The following is a 7,147-nucleotide window of genomic DNA, read 5'->3' on the forward strand; positions in this document are numbered from 1 at the left end:
AAAGTTAAGAACTCATTTGCGGAATCTAGTGAACAAAATAAACTGATGAACAAAAATAGACCCAGAGACATAGAAGCATTGCATATGATTGGTTGGCAAACTCATTAATCAACAGAGCCAAATATCAACAGTACAATGATTGAAATTTCCTTTGAGAGCCAAAAACTGACTTCTGCACATGGGCCACCAAGTTTCAATTGCACTGTACATTTCAATAGCACAGATATTTTGTGGAAGAGCCATACTCAAGGGGCCAAAGAGCAGCTTGTGACTCTCGAGCCGCAGTTTACCGACCATTGGCATAGACTGTCAAACCTCAGAGGGAAGGCAGGGGAAGGAGGGTAGAAAGAGATCAACCAATGAACATGTATGCATGCATATTAGCATTACCCAAGGACACAGACAATGGGTGGTGAAGGCCTGGGGTGGGGGCTGGAGTGGGCTGGAAGTAGTTAATGGGGGAAGAATGGGGACTTTTGTAATACTCTCAATACTAAAGATTAAATAAATAAATGAATTTAAACTATTATAAAATAAAATAACATTAAAAATAAAAAAGAAATGCTTTGTCAATAATACCTTGCATTTGCAAATCTTTTAAAACATTTTTTTATTAAATTATTATCTGGGTACATATACCATTGCCTCCCCTCCCATACATACTCCCCTCCCCAGAGTTTTGTGTCCATTGGTTGTACTTATATGCATGTATACAAGTCCTTCGGTTGATCTCTTATCTACCCCAGGTCCCCCTATCCTCCCCGCTGTAATTTGACAGTCTGCTTGTTGCTTTACTGTCTCTATATCTATCTTTAGGTTATTCAGTTTATAATGTTCTTTATCATCCACAAATGAGTGAGGTCATGTGGTGTTTCTCTTTCAGAGACTGGCTTATTTCACTCAGCATGATATTCTCCAATTCCATCCAGGTTGCTGCAAATGGTGAGAATTTCTTCTTTTTTATGGCAGCATAATATTCCATTGTGTAGATGTACCATAGTTTTTGGATCCAATCATCTGCTGATGCGCACCTAGGCTGTTTCCAAATCCTAGCTATTGTAAATTGTGCTGCTATGAACATAGGGGTGCATATATCCTTTCTGATTGGTATTTCTAGCTTCTTGGGATATATTCCTAGGAGTGAGATTACTGGTTCAAATGGGAGTTCCATTTTCAGTTTTTTGAGGAAGCTCCACACTGTTCTCCACAGTGGCTGCACCAGTCTGCATTCCCACCAGCAGTGCACGAGGGTTCCTTTTTATCTGCAACCTTGCCAACACTTGTCATTTGTTGATTTGTTGATTTTGGCCATTCTGACAGGTGTGAGAAGGTACCGCATCGTTGTTTTGATTTGCATCTCTCAGATAATTAGACCATAGTTTTTTGATCCAATCATCTGCTGATGGGCACCTAGGCTGTTTCCAAATCCTAGCTATTGTAAACTGTGCTGCTATGAACATAGGGGTGCATATATCCTTTATGATTGGTGTTTCTAGTTTCTTGGGATATATTCCTAGAAGTAGGATCACTGGGTCAAATGGGAGTTCCATTTTTAGTTTTTTGAGGAAACTCCATACTGTTCTCCACAGAGGCTGCACCAGTCTGCATTCCCACCAGCAGTGCACGAGGGTTCCTTTTTCTCTGCATCCTTGCCAGCACTTGTCTTTTGTTTATTTGTTGATGATAGCCATTCTGACAGGTGTGAGATGGTATCGCATTGTCATTTTGATTTGCATCTCTCAGATAATTAGTGATTTGAGCATGTTTTCATATGTCTCTTAGCCTTCCTAATGTCTTCTTCGAAAAGTATCTATTTAGGTCCTTTGCCCATTTTTTGATTGGGTTATTTATCTTCCTTTTGTTAAGTTGTATGAGTTCCCTGTAAATGTTGGAGATTAATCCCTTACTGGTGATAACATTGGCAAATATGTTCTCCCATGCAGTGGTCTTTCTTGCTGTTTTGTTGATGGTTTCTTTTATTGTGCAAAAGCTTTTTATTTTGATGTAGTTCCATTGACCTGTATTTTTTGTTATTAGTCATCTTGTGAACAGATAAGCATGCCATATTGGCCAACATGCCATAAGTCATAAGCATCACAGATAGATTTAGAGCCTTTGTTCACAATGCGAGTGGTATCAGTTGAGTGTGTCTACATATAACTTTTGAAAAGAGGGAACTTGCACCTTCTCATTTTAGGGGATAAGTTCTGAGTTGATAAAAATTTTTGTAACCCCACAATGTCATTTCTATAGGACTGGAGCAGAATGTGCCACCCAAAATTTCTCTCTTTGACACAAGGATTATTTTGAGCTGATTATTTTTAAGAATCAGCAGACATGGAAGCTCTGAAAACTGAGTAGAAGTTAGCTTTTTTAAGAGACATTTTCATTTACTGTATAAAGGTAATATTCATTTGTAAATGTGTCTGGAAGAGGAGGATGACAGTCTCTAAAAACACTTAAGAACAGAGAAGGGGAGAGGTCTTAACTTAAATCTGCACAACAACTATTGATATATCCTTGTTTATTGTGCTTTGTCTGAAAACCTCCCATAAATGGCTCCCCTCCCCCCAACATCTTTTCATTTTTTGGTCTTGAGATGAAGATAGTGCTTAAGATGATAACTTGGGTGATTTTTAGGAGTTACTTGGTTTTCCTGGGTCTCTTCTATAATAGAAGGTATACATGTTATTAAATTTCTGTTTGCTTTTCTACTGTTAATCTGTCTTTAATTACAGGGATCTTAGCCAAGAACCTTGAAGGATAGAGGGAAAAATATCCCCCCGCTCCAGTCCCACACTCATATTCCCTGAAATGGATCTCCTGGTTGGTTACTTTTTCAGCTGAAGTGGGTGGAAGAAAAAGCTTTTTTTTTTTTCCTTTTCTTTTTTTTTTTTTTCTTTTCAGAATTACACTTGCTATTTGGCCATAATCCAATACTACCCTCATTATATAAGACCTGACTTTCATTTATATAAAATAGTTGGGTGTTTATCTATATTAGATTTCATTGGAAGAAAATTGCTTCCATATCTTATTCCTCTCAGAAGTTTTTCTTAGCTCTGGTCTGCTATTGGCACTCTAGGATTCCAGGTAATTCTTCCTAATAAAAGAGTAATATGCTGCCAAAACCGATTTGGCTCAGTGGATAGAGCGTCGGCCTGCGGACTGAAAGGTCCCAGGTTCGATTCCAGTCAAGGGCATGTACAATGGTTGTGGTCATATCCCTTGTAGGGGGTGTGCAGGAGGCAGCTGATTGATGTCTCTCTCTCATCGATATTTCTAACTCTCTATCCCTCTCCCTTCCTCTCTGTAAAAAAAAAAAATCAATAAAATATATGTTAAAAAAAGAGTAATATGCAAATTAACCATCACTCTGCTATACCCACCAGCCACACCCACCAGCCATGCCCACCAGCCAATCAGAGAGATTATGCAAATAAACCCAACCAAGATGGCTACTGCCACAGAGAGCAGAAGGGAGGCTTGGGTTTCCCAGGCAATGGAGGAAGCCAAGCTTTCTGCCTGTTCCTGCTGGTCTAAGCCTCCACTCAAGGCCACAAAGTTTCAATTATAGAAGGTAAACAAATCCAAACAGAAATGGTGGCAACCACGGAGCTGGAGAGAGCAGGAGGCTAGGGTTGCCCCCGGCAATGGGAGGAGCAAAGCTTTCTACACACCCTGGCCAGCGCAGGCCTCCACTCCAGGCTACAAAGTTTCAATTATAGAAGTTAAATAAATTCCAATAGAAATGGCTGATGGCCACAGAGTGAGCAGGAGGCTTGGCTCCGTTCCAGGTTACGAAGTTTCAATTGTAGAAGTAAATTCCAGATACTAGGGCCTCCACTTGGGTCACCAGGGGCATAGCTGGCCTGCAAACCACCACAGACCCATCACTCAGGCCGCCACATGCCCCAAGGGAACCCCCACCCTGATCCAGAACACTCTTCAGGGCAAACCAGCTGGCTGGCCCCCACCCATGCACCAGGCCTCTATCCTATCTAATAAAAGAATAATATACAGATTGACCATCACTCCAACACACAATATGGCTGCCCCCATGTGGTCAAAGATCCTGCCCCCATGCGGACACAAGATGGCCATCACAAGATGGCCAGCAGGGGAGGGCAGTTGGGAGGGACCAGGCCTGCAAGGGAGGCAGTTGGGGGCGATCAAGCCTTCAGGGGAGGGCAGTTAGGGGTGACCAGGCTGGCAGAGGAGGGAAGTTGGGGGCAAACAGGCTGTCAGGGGAGTAGTAGGCATCAATCAGGCTGGCATGGGAGCGGTTAGGGGGTGATCATGCTGGCAAGCAGAAGTGGTTAGGAACAATCAGGAAGGCAGGCAGGCGAGCAGTTGGAAGCCAGTAGTCCTGGATTGTGAGAGGGATGTCCGATTGCTTGGTTAGGCCCGATCCTGGCTGGGATCAAGCCTAAATGGGCAGTCAGACATCCCTCGAGGGGTCCCAGGTTGGAGAGGGTGCAGGCTGAGCTGAGGGAAACCCTCCCGCCCCTGTGCACGAATCTCCTGCAGATATATTTTTACTGTGCCCTTAATTATTTCCAAAATTACTTATGTTTTCACTGTGCAGTGACTTCATCATTTTACTGTTTTGTCTGTAGATATTCAAGTCTATCACTATTGTCTTAATAATGTGATACCCAGAATTGGGGGGTAATATTCCAGTCATTCTAAACAGATACTAATGGGATTTTACTTTTTTATCTGAATATTATATTATTATTGTTAATCAAAAGCCACCATATCCTCATAATTCTGCTTGAATTAGACAAAGATATTCTTACTTCATTTTTATAGGTGAGGGCTTGTGCTCTAATCTTTTTTTTTTTTTTTGTGTGTGTGTGTGTCTGTACATTACTTTTATTTTTAATTTCATCATCCAAGGCAAATATCTTCACATCCTAGCATGTATTTCTCTCAATCTGATGCTTACTGCCAGCAAGGCCATCCAAAGCACAGCCTAGTGAGCTTGATCTTATTATATCTGCCTAAAGAATGGCTCCATTGCTTTTACATAAAGGCACTAATGTACTCAAAAGTCTGATAGACTTACTGTATAAGTCAGTTTCTTTGTAAAGTAAACTACTCCTCTATTTTATAAGCCCCATTTTTCATTGAGCCAAGGATTAATAAAATCTACAGAGAGTGATATATCATATTGAAATCGGGCAACCAGTAGGTCTGGGCTGCTTGTCACTACTTGAGCCAATTAAGCAGAGACAAGGTTAAATCATACATGAGCGTTTATTCCAATACTGCCGGCAGTATGGGAGAGCAGCAGGTCATCCACGAAAATCTGCTTTTCCTTCCTCATAAGCCAGCTGCTTATATTAGGTAGAAGGACAAAGGTTACATGGGAAAATAGAAATTACAGGGAGTAGGCAAGGTATAATGGTTACAGGTTACAGGCAATGAGAGCTTTGGCGGGCACCTTTGGGACCAAATAGTTTCAGCAACAGGATTGTTAATCTTTCCATGATGATAGGTAGTTCTCAGATAACGAGAATGGACTGACTGCATTCCGAGGTTAATTCCCATGTTCCAAAGCGTACAACTCTCAGCCAGGTTAGAATGTGCTTTCTCTAATCCGAACAGAACAATCGCAGTTAACAGAGCATGATTACTATTTCTTATAATTATAGCTAGTCCCCACTATTCTATTTCCGACCCTAACAATATATTTTGTAAGAAAGAAACATATTCATGGAACTTTTAATCTATCTCTAAATGGAAAGAAAAGGTTAGTTTCCTGTGGAGGGTCTGGATCTTTGGTCCTGTGTCTGGTCTCCAGGGGGCGATGTTGCACAAAGGAGAGATCCCTGTGTCTCTAAGATCAGCATCTTCCCCTCAGCTCCTCCTTCCTGCAGCTGGCCTATTGAGTTCTTTGAAGACAGAGACAAGTGAGAAGAATCAGAGATTAGAAAGCACGCGAGATAATCTAGTATTTTTTTGTGTTTTCACCTGAACCAGGGATTTATAGCCTAATCTTCCTCACACCTCTTATTTCTGAGAGTTGAATTCCACAGCTGCTTTCCTGCATGCTGAAGGGAGATCTTCCAGAAAGAAGCTGGCAACATTTCCACTGCTCAGACATGCTCTTGCTGCTCGTCCCAGTCCTGGGGATGCTTTTTACCCCGAGTGAGTAGTAGTCTATTTTGGTCTCTAGTTCCACTGAAGTAACTGTTTTCTTGTTTGAATTTTAGCAGAAGTACTTTTCAGAGTCAAGTCTGTGCTGCTTTCACTGATATAATATTGATTTTTGCAGGAGACGCCAGAGCCCAGTCAGTGACCCAGCCTGACAACCACATCAGTGTTTCTGAAGGAGCCTCACTGGAGCTGAGGTGCAAGTATACTGGAGCCTTGTATTTCTACTGGTATGTCCAAGACCGCAGCCAAGGCCTCCAGCTTCTACTCAAGTACCTTTCAGGGGACACCTTGGTTAAAGGCATTAAGAATTTTGAGGCTGAACTTAGGAAGAATGAGTCGTCCTTCAACCTGAGGAAACACTTTGCTCATTGGAGTGACTCAGCTGAGTACTTCTGTGCTGTGAGTGCCACAGTGCTGGGAACTGCATGAGGAGCTGAACACAAACTCTGTGAGACACGAGGGAAGAGAACTGCACCGGGAATGTTTTGGATTCTGACATAGTAGAAGCCACGGTGTTCTTATTACATATTTTAGAGATGCTCAGGGGCGTGCTGAGCCAAGATGAGGTGGACACAGTTTAATGATTGGATCTGAGAGTTGGGACGTGGTACTGGAGGGATTTACTTTTCATTCATCATTTTATCTTTTAATAATTCAAAACAAAAGTGAAGTCCTTTGGATGACTTACTTCATTCTCACAAACTTACTACCTTTCCAACTTGGTAATTTTAAGATACTTTCTTGGAATCTTTTCTGCTCCATCCCATGACAGTTACTTTCCTTCATTTTTAAATGTCCCATTTAGGAAGGAGGACATAATTAGGATGGCGCATAGCTTAGAATACTCTATGCTTGTGCAGATTTTAGTAACTTATTAGAAATATTGCAGAAGGAAGAGTGAATAACTCAACATTTTTAGTATTTCTCCAAGGACTATAAAAAGAGAGGGGACGCTAAATATACATGTCAAATTCTATGTTTT

At 41.5% G+C, this 7,147-nt stretch overlaps 1 gene segment (V, D, J or C); it reads left to right on the forward strand.

The window, feature by feature from the left end:
• The first annotated feature begins 5,815 nt into the window (after positions 1 to 5,815).
• Positions 5,816 to 6,594, forward strand: LOC311620472 (T cell receptor alpha variable 8-3-like). The segment is given in 2 exons: positions 5,816 to 5,918; positions 6,284 to 6,594.
• The last annotated feature ends 553 nt before the right edge of the window (positions 6,595 to 7,147 follow it).

Source organism: Pipistrellus hanaki (assembly GCF_964339955.1).
Source record: "Pipistrellus hanaki genome assembly, chromosome: 1".
Classification (NCBI taxonomy): domain Eukaryota; kingdom Metazoa; phylum Chordata; class Mammalia; order Chiroptera; family Vespertilionidae; genus Pipistrellus; species Pipistrellus hanaki.